Source organism: Physeter macrocephalus, chromosome 12 (assembly GCF_002837175.3).
Source record: "Physeter macrocephalus isolate SW-GA chromosome 12, ASM283717v5, whole genome shotgun sequence".
NCBI classification, from domain to species: Eukaryota; Metazoa; Chordata; class Mammalia; order Artiodactyla; family Physeteridae; genus Physeter; species Physeter macrocephalus.
In genome coordinates, this window is record NC_041225.1 from 75593457 (window position 1) to 75609882 (window position 16426).

General features: G+C 45.9%; 1 pseudogene; it reads left to right on the forward strand.

Annotated features, from left to right (window-relative positions):
- Positions 1-13557: 13557 nt before the first annotated feature.
- LOC102979026 (40S ribosomal protein S15-like) overlaps positions 13558-16426 on the forward strand; it is a 112010-nt pseudogene continuing 109141 nt past the window's right edge.

Here is a 16426-nt window from a genome sequence, read left to right on the forward strand (position 1 = left end):
CATTTCTTTTCATTCTTTTTTCTTTATTCAGCTCCTTGGCAATTATTTCCACCTTTCTATCTTCAAGGTCAGTTATGCATTTTTCTGCCTCACTTATTCTGCTATTGATTCCTTCTAGTGTATTTTTCATTTTCAGTTATTGTGTTGTTCATCACTGATTATTTGTTCTTTAGCTCTTCTAGGTCCTTGTTAAACATTTATTGTATCTTCTTGATCTGTGCCTCTATTGTATTCCTGAGATCTTAGATCATTTTTCCTATTATTACTCTGAATTCTTTTTCAGGTATATTGCTTATCTCCTCTTCATTTAGTTGTCCTTGTACTTATGGGCTAAGGATGCTGGAGCCTACACAGGGAGCAGAGGCCTTGGTTTGAGGGATGGGCAATCCTGCTCAGATGGGTGTTCCTCCCAGTGCCCACAGAGGCTGAAGCTGGTGGGTGGGAATGCGGAATGCAATGGCAGCCCCACCCCTTTTTCACCATTCAAAAATGACACTTTGGGGGCTTCCCTGGAGTTGCAGTGGTTGAGAATCTACCTGCCAAAGCAGGGGACATGGGTTCGAGCCCTGGTCTGGGAAGATCCCACATGCTGAGGAACAACTGGGCCCATGAGCCACAATTACTGAGCCTGCGTATCTGGAGCCTGTGCTCTGCAACAAGAGAGGCTGCGATAGTGAGAGGCCCGCGCACCGCAATGAAGAGTGGCCCCCGCTTGCCACAGCTAGAGAAAGCCCTCGCACAGAAACGAAGACCCAACACAGCAAAAATAAATAAATTAATTAATAAGCTCCTACCCACAACATCTTCTTTAAAAAAAAAAAAAAAAGTGGTGACACTGTCAGCCTGCACTGTGCTTATTCTCATGTCAGCATATAAAGACTTACCTAATAAGGTAATAGCTGCATAATATTCCATCGCATGGATGACACTGTACATGTCAACACTTTCCCTCTTACTGGACATTTAAGTTGCAACCAACTACTTCACAAACCAACTATAAGGAATATCATTATACATATGTCCTTATACAGACACAATACTCCTGCTATTATTTTACTTTTAGGTACTTAATAAGATCATTTTAAATTCTAAGAGATCCAGTCAAACTACTCACCAGAAAGTCTGTACCAACATACCCATTCCCACCAATACTATATGAGTCTGCCCATTTCCCTGCACGCCTGCCAGCATCAAATTATTTCCATTTTTGCAAATCTCCCAGGTGAAAAAAATTATATGTTACTGTTTAATTAACATTTCTTTAATAACTAGTGAGGCTGAGTATCTTCTCAAATGTTTATCAGCCATTTTTTCTATAAAACTACAAAAGTACCTTTCCCCATTTTTTCTGTCGGTTGTCCTTTACTTTCTGCTTTGTAAGACCTCTTTGTATACTAAGAATATTAATCCTTTATATGTGATACAAATATCTTCTCCCAAAAGTTGGTCATCTGTCTTATAAATTGGTTTATATTGTCTTCTGTCATATACAAAACTTTGTGCTTTTGACTGTTATGTTTCCATTCTTCTTTCTCCAAGCCTCCGGGGTTCCTGTCTTCCTTTGAAAGGTATCCTACCCCAAAGTTTATTAGAATATTATCCACAGAAGTTCTGAGGATGGAAGTCCCCTGGAGTCATACGGAAAAAGGGCTGGGTTGGAGCCAGGTCTCATCTGCCTTCTGGGATGGATCCCTGGCAAGGCGAGGGGAACACGTGCAACAAAGCTGCTCCCACTTCACTCCCAAAAAGCCCCAAAGGGCAAAGAAGAGTGGATCCAGGGGTCTGGGAACCTAGCTCAGAATTCCAGTGAAAGGAAAAAAGTTCTTAGAAATCCCAGGTTTTATTTTAAGAAGTCATTAGAATTTTGTTTTCTACTTCATAATTTATTGAGATTTATTTTGTTACAAAAGTAATATTTTGATTACTAACCAACCAAATCATTTAACTTCCCCTCCTTGAAATCATCCACCAGATTTATGGGGCAGCCCTGGGTACCTCCAGAGGTATCTAAACCCCAGTTTGAGGCATTTTGAACATTGTTTTTAAAATTAGATCAAAGCAGGGAGGAGGGAGAGTGTCCAGTTGACAAGTTCTACAGGTTAGGGAACTCAAACCTCCTTTCAGGACCTACCATCGTGGGAATCTGGCCTGAGTGCCAAACCAGAGGGCGTAGGGTCTAGAATTCCAGAACCTCTTTGCTGATGCTCCCTTTCCCTCCCCACTCCTGCCCCTCTCCCACAGTGGTGTCCCAACTCCTTTCCTTCCTTCCACTCACCCAGCCTTTCCTCACCATCCCCAAACTCCTTGAGATCCCTCCCAGTTTTCCAGCATATTCTCTCATGGGGCTGCTTTATTCCTGCCTATTTTGGAGCCACAGATCAGAGACCTGCAACCAGCCATCCAAAAGGCTTCAACAAGCAAAGACCTCCTTTACTGAAGGAGTAAGCGTGGAACGTGGACCGGTGCTGAAGTAGAACTCTTGAGTGCAGACGCCGCACTCAGGGGCAACTTGGTGACCCTCAGCCTCTGATGTATGAAATGGGGCAAAACCAGAAATACTTCATAGGGCTCTAGGGAGAATCAAATGAGTTAACATAGTAAACGTCCTTAAAACAGTACCTGTCACAAAGTAAGGACTCAACAAATGCTGCTGTCCATATTATTATACCATATGTATGTGCTCAGAGTTGCCAATGAATGACTGGTTCTCGTGTCACTGCTTTTACTCATAAGAATAAGTCACCCCCTGTCCCCAAAGCAAGGAGGGATGGAGGCTGAAGTGTTGGGTGGGGTGTGGTTTGAAGCATGGTGCCAACCAAGCAGATTTGTTAGGAAAAGTAAGCCGCCTGCCTGTCCCGTGTGGCACTTGCATTCTAGGCTGCTCCAGGAAAGGTCAGCAGGAGAACTGTGCCTTGGTTTGTGTCACTTAGAGCAAAAAAAAAGATTTAGATGAGAAACAGCAGCCTCTGGAGGCCTGGTTTTTCAGATGGATTTACTTGGCGTAAGTTCATACCATCCCAGAGTCTCACATTCCTTCTCTTGGGTTTATGCGGAAGTGGGGCTCCCAAGCTTTTCACTCTCTCCTCTCAGTTCTGAAGCAGCATTGCAACTTGCCACTGCTATACCATTTTCATCCCAGCTGCCCATGGGGTCCTATTCCCAGCATGGCCCTACCTCTTGCTAAATGACAAAAGATCAAAGCTTTCATAAAGCCACAATGAAAGGGAAGGAGAGATCAGGTTATCTGGGCCATTCACTATACACACACACACAGGCATGTATGCACTCGCTCATGTACACGCACACACACACCCTCTGCCAGATTATAAACTGCAAAACCAAATAAGCCATAAACTCTTATGAGGGATGAGGGGGAAAAGCCATGCCAGAGAGATAACACTGTCAAATTTCAGACATGAGCAGGTTTTTGTGTGTGGGGGCTCCAAACCAGGGGTTTGGGATGGAAGAGCTAACAGCCCCTTAGAACTAAAGCAGCTCAACTGGGTGCCACTATAATAAATCAAAATCAGTTATGTAAAGTATAAAATTATCATTTGGAAATCACTCTCTCTGAATAATTCAATCACTGACTTTCACATCAAACAACCATTTCAACCACCCACACACACAGTTCAGTCTCACACTGGTCTTAAAACTCACTTTAATGATCAGCATTAACCTATCACATTACTGTTTCATTCCTATTTCATCCTGGGGGAGGGGTCAGTGATTATGATAAATCACAATGAACGAGAAAGACTTTCAGCTGTCCTTCCACACAGTTCCAGAGTTCCCTTGATCTCACAGTGACAGGTCTGCCTTTGTCCCAGGAAGGGACAAGGACAGATAAGCAGCCTCCCTCTTGACAAATGCATTACAGATGCCAGTCAAGACAAAAAGGCCAAAGAACCCAGCTCTGCGCTGTGCATGGCCGTCTCCCATGCCTACATCCCAGGCTGAGCAGAGATGCCCACTTGCCCCTCTGGCTAGTGGGTGGAACACGTGAATCTATGTAAACAAGTTTCACCAGCAGTCTAGTTTTCATATAGCCCACTGAGCAGCCATTACCCTAAAATAATAACAACAATTCTTTAAATACATACATATGTCTAAAGCTAATCACTTACCGCCGCAAAGAAACGCTTACTGAGCCTCAGAAGGAGAGTGACCTATTATATTCTTTTGGGGGGCTCTGGCCCTTGCCTTGGTGATCCCCAAGAAACTGCACAAGAATGGACACATAGTAAAATATTTCCTTTAGGGGGTGAGGGTTTCCTCCATTGCTGGCTGGGAGTCCAGCTTCCTAGGTCTGCATATCTAGGGGTGTCCTCCACCCCCACCTGACACTCCCTCCCCCTCACCTTTCAGATCTTCTGGTTTCCATATATTTAATAGTGAAAGGATTACCATAAGGAAAATCCAACAAGAAAATAAAGATGTTTGTATATAGATGTCCACTGCAGCATGCTACAAGAGGGAAAGAAGAAACAACCTAAATTTCAACTACAGCACGGTGCATAGGTTAAATAAATTGTGGCATATCCATTCAGTGGGATGCACTTCAACCACTGAATATCACGCTGCACACATACGTGCATTCATAGGCAATGGAAAGCTGTTCATATTACACTGTTAACAGAAAAAAAGCAAAATCAGGTGAATCATATGAAAGCACATGAATATGTTCGATTCTATTTTTCTTTAATATGTAAGAAGAAGGAGGACAAATTATGTTAGGATACATCCAAAATTCTAATGATGGTTATATTTGCCTGAAAAGTACTATTACAGGTGACGTTTATTCTCATTTTCTACTTTATTTCTATCTGTATTTTCTAATTAGTCTACAAAAGAGCAGGTTAATGGAGTGGTGAAGAGCGTGGACCTGGAACCAGTCTTCCTGGAGTTAAATCTAGTTCCACCACTTAGGGATGTGACCTCTGGGGAGCTATTTAACACTGCAGTGCCTCCGTTTCTTTCTACATAAAGTGGGGAAATAATGATACTGACCTCTCAGGATCATTGGGAGGATCAGCTGGGTTAATTTTGTGGAGCACTTACAACATAAATGGAACCTATGGAACATAGTAAACATTACGTAAGTCTTTGCTACGATTATTCAGATAATCATATAATTCTCACATAATTAAAAAAAACCTGGGGGCCTCAGGCCGGCTGTCAGATCTTAGACACATTCGCATCTCTCGGCCTGAGTTTCCTCAACAGGAAAATGAGCGAATTAGATAGATGACCTCAAAGATCCGTCCCTGTTCTGTGACGGCAAAATTCAACGGGGATGCTTCTAGTGGGCCCTGAGTGTAGCACAGAGGGTAAAGGGGACACTTCAAAGCAGGCTGCAGCGGGGACTTGTGGGAAAGGGAGCGATGGGGCCCCTGAGACAGATCAGAGCGGGGCTGGGGGGAGGGGGAGTCGCCAGAACGCCAGCCAAGGCGAGCTGCCTCCACACTCAACTATGTGATTAAGTGACTGGCTTCTCGTTTTCACAAAGCCAGACTCCAGCTCAAAGAACCTCGGGGACTATTTTAAAGAAAAGTTATTCCTTTGTTTTTCATTGTAATTAAGTAGGTATTTTATAATTTTTAAATGGTGCAATTTACAGGTCACTTCCATGATGCGCTGGATACCCTTCACTGGAGGGCGAGAGCATAAGTTTAAGAGCACTGCTGTGTATTATTTTGTGATTAGCGAAGTGCATTTATGCAATTGTGAGTAGAACAGAGATACTGGGATATTTCAAGACTTCATTAAACATGCCAGAACTTTTACAAATTTATGTGAAGCCAAAGTTTATTCATGTTAAGATTTCATTCACCCTTCTTCCCATACTTTGACAAAATGTTTAAGTTAGTTTCTCATTTTATTTGTCTACTGAGTTCCCTAAGTTAGGGAAATTAGTATTGTGTGTGTGTGGTTTGATTTAATTAGCAATTGGGGAAATCGGCCTGGCATGTTTCATGGAAGCTTGGGGAAATTGTCAATTAGCATTGTGTTAATTGGTGTCTGCCGTCCTTGCTTTTTAGTTTTTAACCCCTTTTACCTTGTTCCCTCTTTCAGTATGTAAAATCTGGCTGTTTATTATTCTTTAAATAAAGGATTAATTGCCTGAATTCCTGCCTCTCCTCCGTGTCCTTTTTCTCCCCGAGCAGATGGGGAGTTGGGCAGGCCCACGGTGGCGGCCTTGTTTCTTTCAGGCCTTGGTCCTCCCTGGCACAGGAGGAAGTGCTCTCTGCTGCACTGCCCCGTGCCCAGCCTGAAGCTTCCTCTCTGCTGTCCTCCGTGCCCGCTAGACCCCTCTGTCCACAATCACTGAAAATCTCGCCTGGCTCTCGGGTGACCCCCAACTGCTCCTTTTTCTGCAGTGTGCAGCTGATACACTGAATTTGAACAGCTCATGCTGTCTGGCCCAACCAGCACCCCCCTGGAGGAGACACACCAAAGGCAGGAAGGAGGCGACATTTAAGGACCTCCTGGGAGCCTGGCTCTTTTAATCTCACAGTATCCCCAAAATGTAGGTGTACAGTAAAAAGTCTAGGATTCAACTCCACTTGTGGGATGCGAGATGAGCCTCTGTCTGTCTTGTTCAACACTGTCCAGTCCTTTGTACACCATATGGTCCTTGGACCAGCAATGCTGGTATCAGCTGGGAGCCTGACAGAAATTCAGAACCCCAGCCCTCAATGAGATCTACTAAGTCAACATCTGCATTTAACAAACTCCCCAGGAGATTCACATCACATTAATTGTGAGAAGCACTGGCCTAGTGCAGTGCTTGGCCTATAAAACTTGACTCTGTTGCTAGAGTGCTTGCTGTACCCTGATATCTGTTGTCTTCTTTCCCACAGTTACAGAAGTTTGGACTGGGCACTTAGCTGTCCAGGTAAAGAGTACATTTCCCAGACTCCTTGGCAGCTAGATTTTGACCACATAACCAAGTTCTGGCCAATCAAATGTAAAGGGAAGTTTCTAATGGCAGCCTCCAGGATACTTCCTTAAGAGAGAAGCCACATTCCACTCACCTCCACCTCCACCCATTCCACTGCTTGGAACATGGATGGGATGGCCACAGCTCGACCTTGGGCCATGAGGTTGTGGGGTATGCTTTGGGGCTGGCAGAGTAGAAATGTGGAAGGAGACTGGGTCCCTAGGGACTTGACAGGGCAGCACCCCCAACTTACCCTGTACTGCCTCCCCCAGATTCTAAACTTAAGCCATTTTTCTTTGGTGGGGGCGGGGATCCTGTCTTCCACAGACCAACCACCTTCTGACTAATACAGAATCTAAAGCCCACCTTGTCTACATAACACATAATGCCTCCCAAAGTAAAGAGTAAGCGAGATGAGGATATCACCCATGGGGTATAGGACAATGACCAGTGACCAGACGTTCCTTGAAGACAGGTTTCCGCTCAACAAAATACTTGCCAATAATCAGAACTGTCCGACTGTGAAATGAACTGGCTACCTCACTAGCAAGCTTCCTTGTCACTGGAAATGTCTGAGCAACAGCTACAGAGCCATCTTCCCAAGCTTCCAAATGCTGCAGAGGACATTCCTGCCCCGAGTGAAATACTGACCATCTTCCAACTCTAACATCTTTTCTCCAGAGAATTGTAGAGGGGGGAAAAAAGCATACTCAGGGCACAATGGATTTCAAATTGTAAATGCATCCTAGTCACTGAACCAAGTTAGGAACTTCTCTCTTAGCTTCCACTTCCACACCTCAATCACAGAACTCTGTGCCCTTTATTTATCTGCTCCCTCTCCGTTTGCACAGACGCTTCTATCAGCTCTCGTTATCACTGGGCTGGGAGTCCGGGCTTACACTTCACACACTCTGGGGTCGCTCTGGTCAGGTTCTGCCAAAGGGAGGCACTGGTGAGAGATCAGAAGGTGGGAGAAGGAGAAAAGCTTCCTGCTAGTTTTCCAGCCGTCAGAGGCAGCTCTGGCGCTGGCCAGCAGTTGCCATAGCGGCAGCGGGATGGAGTCCTTCCTGATTCCAGCCGCCAGGAGGGTGGCAGCAGCACCTCCCAAGCAATTCCAGCAGCGCAGCCTGGGCTCAGGGGCGGGCTCCTGTCCAGAGGGATTAGCAGCTTCCTCATCTCTAGGTGCTGCCTCTTCTTTCTTCTGCTCCTCGCCAACTACCTACTTTCTCCCTTTTGCTCCCCCAGCGCTTCCTTCCGACGCCTCTGTAACCAATTCCCTGCATTAAATCTCCTCTGTGTGAAATACCTCCGATGCTTCCTGTTTTCCTGGCTGGAGCCTGACTGATGCAATCACCAGCACTCCTGGGTCTCTCTTCTCCCCTGAGGCATCCCCAGTGCATGTCCCAGAGGGGAACACCTATCAAATTAGCACCCAGCAGCAACAGCACCCACCACCAGCCTTTCCGGCCCTAGCTGATTCCCGAGCTGCCATCCATCATATGCAGGCAAGACTGGAGGGTCTTCAACTTAACACCTAACAATCACAGCTGATGAGGCTGCACTCTGAGACAGATCTATGGCTTCAATTTCTCACCAGTACTTTAGCTCCCCAGGCTAGTTGTCATGTAGCTGGTCTCACTGAGAGGACATTAAAGGACCCATTTTTCAGGAGTTGGCTTATGCTAGCAGAACGCCATTTTCACGTGATATTTATCAACAAGAAACTCTCAAACACGCTCCCATACCTCAGTCCCCGAGCAGATTTAACTACTAGACAGCTCCCATTTATAAACGAGCAAATGAAGTCCTTCTCTTTCACAAGGAGAGCAGGAAAATTCTCTGCTTCAGGGTTTCTTCAAGAGCTCCCCTGGGAGAGAGACAATTCCAGAGAGGATATCTCTGCCAGTCCTACCTCCCTCCTTTCAGCTCAGGTTCCAGGATAGGTTCTGGGCCAGTTGGTTGGTTGTGGGGAGGATTGGGATCAGAGAGCCAAGATAAGGGAGTTTGTGAATTTTCTACTCAACTCACTCCATCTCTCATTCCAGAAAATACACTATCAACAGAATTGCAACCACTACACCCCTTAAATCAGTCCATTGAGTTAGGTAAATTTATACCCCCATCAGGAAAATACATTTTGGTACATTTCTCTCATTGTCCTATATGCATAAAAACTCTGATATAAGCCTATGGGAGCCAGCACAGGTCCAGAGTTAAAACCTAATGCAAACCCAGGATCTGAAGACCTCGTATCCCCTTTGGAGGAGGGATGGCCTTTCCAAGACCAACTGATCTCCAAAGAAGTTTAGGGGACACTTCTACACAGTGGTAGTAGGGTCTGCTATGGGAAAAGGTTCATGAATATGTAAAATATACTTATCATTTGTAGATGCAGCTTAGAACACATCCCAACAGTCCTGGTGGAGGACCAGGGTGTATTTGTGGGGTGTGGGTCCTGACTCAGCCCACCAGGAGAGCAGGTAACTGCCCACGCCCAGGTCTCCAGAACACCCAGCTTCTGTCAGGTGAGGACGGAGTGGGACCATGGTGAGAGCCAGGAACTCTGGAGTCCCCTGGAGAGACCTGACCCACACCTGGCTGCCACTGTTTCGTTTCCATGCAGTTCTCCCAACCCCCAAAGGGCTCTGTGGGTAACTCTGGGAGTACCTGGGGCTGGTGGGGAATAGAAAATGCCACAAGTGGAAAATTCCCAGTGGGTCACATTGATGAACAACACTAAAAATCTCCTTCATGTTTTTCTCTATCAAGAATGTCTTCCTTTATTTCAGTTTATGCTCATCTCCCCTCTCCTGGAAGTCTATGTCGGTTGGGGGCAGGTTCATACATTAAACACAATTAGCTGTAGAAATCCTGGGTTGTAATCAGAGTACTAGCATGTTTCTCTTCTCCTCTCTCTCTCTTTCTCTCTGTCTCTGTCTCTCTGTCTCTGTCTCTCTGTCTCTGTCTCTCTCTCTATATATATATGTATATATATAGTCTCTCTACACACACACACTCACATCCTACATATACTGTGTGTGAGTGTATGTTTTGTTTAAAAGGGCAGAATGAGGAAAAGAACCCAGAAAAGACAGGAAAAAACATGGCTAGAGAGTAGGACAATCAAAATAATTAATAACTAGCATCTCCTATATGCCAGGCACCTTGCTAGTGTCTCTGTTTGTATTGTCTCAGTATTTTTTCCAATTTTGGTCATATCCATGTACACTAATAGTATCATTGCTAAATGTTTTTCTTCCAATATATTTACTCATTCGTTACTATTTTAGGAGAAAAATCTCACAGTATCGTAATACAACCATGGGTTTGATATGCTCTTTTTTGGCAAAATACATTGGAATAATAAAGATAGCTATAATAGTCAATGAACTGGTCAACAAACATTACCAACAGCAGCACCTATAACCTCATCTGGGGAAACACCACAACATGCATGTACTCTTCACGACAACTCCATGCTATATGACAACTGTCCCCACTGAGCACTGGGCCGATCAAGACTCACAGAGGCTAAATAATAGCCTCTTGCCCAAAGCCAAAGGGAGTAAAGTCACCCGAGTCAATGGAGGAGACGTTCCAGAGGCAGGGAGTGGCCAAGAGTGTCCAAAACCACAGAGGGGCTGAGTTTGCCAAAAATGCAAAGGATCCCTTTGAACTTGGAAAGTCATGGGCCCGTATGATATGGATTTAAAGAATAGAAAGGTGGGAGCAGAGGTAGTAAGTGAGCAGTTCCGGAACTTGGAAAAGGGGATGAGAGGGACACAAGAGTTTGCACTCAATGTGACTGACTATGAAGTCCAATCGTGTCCACAGCTGCTTCCCAATGCAAACCTCAGAACTGTGATTCCCGTGTTCCTACTTCTCCCTGGTGAAAGCAACATGAGCTGCGGGCATATAAAAGATATCGCGGACCCCTAAAAAAGGAGTATCCAGGTTTTCGAGGTCAGGTGGTAGCTTCAGCCAGGTGGTGGTGAAAGTCTAGAAGGAAAAGCATGCGTCTCAGTTAAGATGGTGACCCTCAGACCTCTTGGCATCCATCCCAGGGAGGAAATGCCCTCACATTGAGGCCACTGCTGAAACTGCTCCCCATCACAGCCGCTGCTCAGACCTACCTCAGGGAAGGAACCTCACTGAGGTTGGCATCTCCTCCTTAAAAAACTGAACACCCTCGGGAGGGCAGCAGATGCTAAAGTCCAAGAAGGATAAAGACGGCTCCAGCCTCCACCATCTCTGGAGGCGAGTTTACAGCCATTTAAGGGAGCACTTAAATTCCAAGAGAAGAGCCTTTTTGGATGTCAGGCATCCTCTCCCCTTAACTGCAGATGTGGTACTGGGTCAACCACAGTGTGTTTACGATAGTTGTTTGGGAACCACTGAGAAAGACAAAGACCAGGTCCTCCTTCCTCCCACTCCCCAGCCAGGTCAAAGGACAGGCTGAGGATGAGGACAGAGTGGGAAACCGCTTGTATTGGGGGACTGACGATGGCTTATCATCAAGCATGCAAATCATCTGTGAGAGCTAGAACTTCTCCCAAGAGGTAAAACTTTCACTTCCTGGAGACTGTTTGGCTCTATCCAAAGCAATGCTTGGGAACTGAGATCAGAGTCGAATCAAATTGGCCAACTTTATTTTCCCTTTCTATGTAATCCCTCAACCCATCTCCCCTTCTCTCCTCCCTGCATCCTAGTCCTGAGAGTCTCTAGGACTTCAGTCTTCTCTCCTCCCTGCATCCTAGTCCTGAGAGTCTCTAGGACTTCAGTCTTCTCTCCTCCCTGCATCCTAGTCCTGAGAGTCTCTAGGACTTCAGTCTTCTCTCCTCCCTGCATCCTAGCCCTGAGAGCTCTCTCCTACAGAGCTCCCAGCAGCACCAGCAAACAGTGAGAGAGGCACAAAGCAGGGAGAAAGGGCATCCCTGCCCACTCCTCCGGAAACATACACAATCACCCACCTGGCCTGCTGCACTCACCCTCCCACCCAGCACCAGGCAGCCCTGCAGGTGAGGTCTACCCAAGGATGTCTCATTTCCTTCATCTCTGCCTAAGCAGAGAAAAGAAGAAGGGTGAACCAGTCCTACAGCAGGAGGCCCCAGGTAGCTCTGAGGACGGTCATTTTGATCAGGGATTGCTGGTCAAGGGCTGTTTTAATCTTGGCAGAAGGAGAAGAGAGCAGGCTTATTTTTTGTGACTATTTCCAGCTCTAGAATTCTACTTGTAAAAGCCTCACCATGAACTTTATGACCTACCCAAGCCTGACACGACACTCCTTCGGTCCTCTATTTCCCAGGGTTCATAACCCAGCCAGGAAACCTGCACCCCCGGGTGACAGACAAAGCCTGTTTTTTTCAATAAATAAGTGACCATTTCCAGGTTGACAATGCAAACCAACAGAGCACGCACGTGATGCTTTCCTGGGAGACTTGAGAGCAGATCAGACTGGACTGGGCGGATGCTGGTCTGAGAATGGGCCTGGCCTTGGACAGCAGGGGACTGCAGGCATGCTAGTGAGGAGGATACTTGCAAAATAATAGAGTCATAATAACAATAGAAAGATTGATGACAATAATTAAATATTTTCAGTGACGCACACATCACTATAGAAGTAGTGTCATACTATTTTCTCTTTTATTCTTAAAAGTTATTTCCACCTGATAGGTTAAAGTGCATTCCAAGTGCTCAAATGCATTCATCTTCTCCTCAGCCCATCTCCTCTCTACTCTCATGCTGTTTAAGACAGCAACATCCTTCCAAACTGTGGAGCACAAAGTCTGGGAACATCTGATTGAACCATCCCCACTCAAGTTCTGTGGCTCATTTCTTTGTAACATTTCACACCACTTTGTTTCTCCATCCTGTTACCAGCACCCCAAGTCAGGGACCTCTCTCCCGGACAACTGTAATTTCCTCCTCACTGGCCTCTTCATCGTCATTGGCTCTTAATTCTCAACTAGGCGAGGGGCCAAAGGACTCCCCTGCCCACAACTGTCAGTGGCTTTGGCATTCTCATCCCTGGAAGTCTTTCATCTCGACTCCCAGGACACAGTGTTGGTGCCTCTTTATGCCACCTACTCATACCTTAATGCCAGTGCACAATTCTTTATCTGCAATTCCAAAAGAGAAAAAGCTCTGAAAATGAAAAAAAAATTTGGAACTTACGTGATGGTAAGACTTGTCATGAAGCTATTTAAAAATTTTATTTGCCTCTCCTAGAATTTTCATATATTTCATTAGAAAAATATTAACATCTTTGACTGTGGAATAATTCCCCGGGCCCCACAAAGGGTATTATAAATTATACTGGATACACACCATAATATCTTGCTAAAATCAGAAAAATTCTGTATTCCAAAATACACATGGCCCAAAGGGTTTTAGATCATGAATATGGGGCCTGCATTAACTTGCATTGGAGTCATGACTCGTTGTGTCTTATATCTAGTTATCAATCCGGGAATCCTCAAATTGAGCGCATACTATACAGAAGGCAACTTTCCAGGCAGTGGAGGTATGTAACAAGTTAAAATGAATGATCCTTGACCAAAGTTCTTACAGAACATCCTGAAGACCTAAAGTAGCATCAACATGCTTTGGGCCCAATGAAGGAATCTGATGAGAAAGGCATCATGGCAGACTGGATGCTCAGGAAGAATGTTGCAGAGGAGGTTTACCTTATGCTGAGCGGTAAAGAAAAAAGAGAAAAAGCAATAAACGCCTGGGATGGCAGTCCAGGGGTGGGCAGGTAAGTGAGAAATTCACAAGGGCTTGCAATTTAGTTGACTATACTGAACTATTAGACTCCTGTACGGTCACAGGACAGCTGGCCACTGTTTATACAATTATATTTCTTAGGAAACTACTCCTGCTGCTGCTACCAGTGTCCCTACCAGCACTGCAGCCAAAATGTCACCTGGATCCTCAGCAACACTGGGTGAGAAAGCCTACTTCCATTACAAGTACTATTTAGGGAAAGTGCAATGAATGCCAGGGCTGGTGAAAATGCGGTTGCAGAAGTAGCCAAGGTCAGATCATTAAGGGCCTATTTAGCAGGTGGCAAGTCTACTGGCTGAGATTATGAACTCAACATTTAACAGCTCAGCAACCCTAGGGAGGTTGCTTAATCCTTCTGTGCCTCAGTTTCTTCATCTGCACTAGGGGGATGCTGCTGCTGCTGAGGCTGATATTAACCCGATTCGTCCAAGTATTGTGAGGATTCAATGAGAATATGCATGTAAAGCATTTAGAAAATATTCAGCAAATGTGTTAGTTGTCATTATAGTACCATTCAAAGGAACTTATGGGCAAAAGAAAGCAGCTGAAGGGTTGTGACATGGTCGGATTGGCATTACATGACTTCAGGTGCACATGTAAAGTCTGGTTTGAAAGGGAGGAGGCTGGAGGCAAGGAGACCAGTTCGAAGGCTATTGCTGTAATCCAGGCAAGAAATGGAGCAAGGCTGAACTCGCAATCATGGCACTGGAACTTAAAGGTAACCCATGGGTTCAACAGAATAAATAGCCAAGGTCCATGCCAAAATAGCAGATAGATAGATAGGTAGGAGAGAGGGGCCATCTGTTTCTTACAGAGGAATTCCAATTAATAAATGTGGAAGAAATAAAAGAAATAGAAAATCACCATTAAGCAAATACACTGTAGTAACTGGGACAGGCAAGAACCATTTATGGATGCTAAACCTAGTGGGCAAAAGTACGATGGGAAGGGGAGAGCTTGCTAGTAATGAAAAGGTGGTTCTCCATCAATGCTGGGCAGGGCAACATGGCTGCACTTGACCATCTGCAGCCAATGGCATCACACACAAAAGTCAGAGATGCTGGGGTCTTGGCAGAGCAACTCAACCAGCCCCCAGCCCTGCCTTCCAGGAGCTGCCAATCCGCCCACCACAAACAATGCTGACTCCAGCCAGCCTCCAAATACAGTGGACCCAAGCACATCAGCTCTCTCTCTAACCAACTAGCAATAAACATGCAGAGTCCCTTCTCCCCCTGAGCAAATAAGGCAGGTGTTCTGTGGCTGGGTTTGAGTGTGATCTCTGCAGCCAGGCTGCCTAGGTTCCAGTTCCAATTTACTACTCACCAGTGCAGACTATTCTTTCTGGGCCTCAGTTTTCTCATCTGGAAAATGGTGATACTGGTACCCATCTTGAAGGGTTAATCCATATAAAGAGCTTATCACAGCCAATGGTCTATAGTCAGCACTTGGGAATATTAGCAGTTATCACATGTGCCCTCTCTCATCAAGATGTCCGGCTGGGAGCCTCTGCTCAGTGGCAGTGTCTGAGGATGGCAGCAGCTATTTGGTCTTTATCCTCACACACACCTTGACCTCTGAATTAAAGGGCTCAGGGAGGCACTTCTACTGCCACCCCCAAATTTGGTATAAACTTGGAAAGTGCTGATAAATCTATTTTTATTTATTTCTAATTTATACCCTGCAAGCTTTCAGAAAGAACGTAAAGCAGCACAGATAAATCTTCGTCACCTCCAGTGACAGGAACCAGGGAACTCTCTTCTTTCACACCTGCCACGAAGGTCAGCCCACCCCATCCCTTCCAAGCAGACGGGAGTATCCAGGGAGCTGCTGAGGGTGGTGGTGCCTCTGCGGAGCACCAGAGAGATAGCACCCCCTCCCCACCAGACCATTTCCCTCCTGCCCTGTGTGCCTGCTGCTCCCACGTCTCCTGTGGCCACACCAGGAGGTCCACACTGGCCTCTACTGTCCCCGAGGGGATTGTAGGAACAAAGGCATCAAGGGGCAAACTGCTCTCCCACAGCCCCCAAACAAATAAAAATCAAGTATACAGATGAAATCAGATCAACGGTAGCTTTGGAGAGAGGGTGTCTGCTAATCATAAAAGAGTAGCCTGGCAGTATCAAAAGAAGGGGGTAGGTATCTTGGTAGCTGGTAAGTCAGGCCATCCCCACTGCACACCCTGCAGCTGCCCCCAGTGACACCTGCTTTCTGCAGCTCCACTCCCCAGGGGTGGCACTCCCGGAGCTGCACTTGCTTCTCTCCTCTGCCTACTCCAAGCTCCTCTACTTGAAGTCCCTCTTGACTGTCCACTCACTGGCCTTTGACGTCTCTGAACATCAGTGTCACCAATCATCTCTGCCTCCTCTTGAGCACCTGAACCCCTGCTGACCTTCCCCTTTTCTCACCAGCACCCCTCCCCGCCCGATACTGATCGACAGATCTGTAAGCTCCCTGAGGACAGGCTGATGGGGCTGCGTGAAGGGCACACAGGAGGCAGGACACAAACTTGAGCTGACTGAAGACTGTGGAGACTTTGCTGGGGTTGACCTTGCAGTATTTTTACCAAATTACTCAAAGCTAAGCCGGCAGCTCTCAAGCTTTAAAGTACATAGGAATCAAGTGGGAGGTGGAAGGTACGGATGGAAGGGGTGTGCTCTCAGCTAAAATATAGATTTTCATGCACCCCTCCAGAAATTC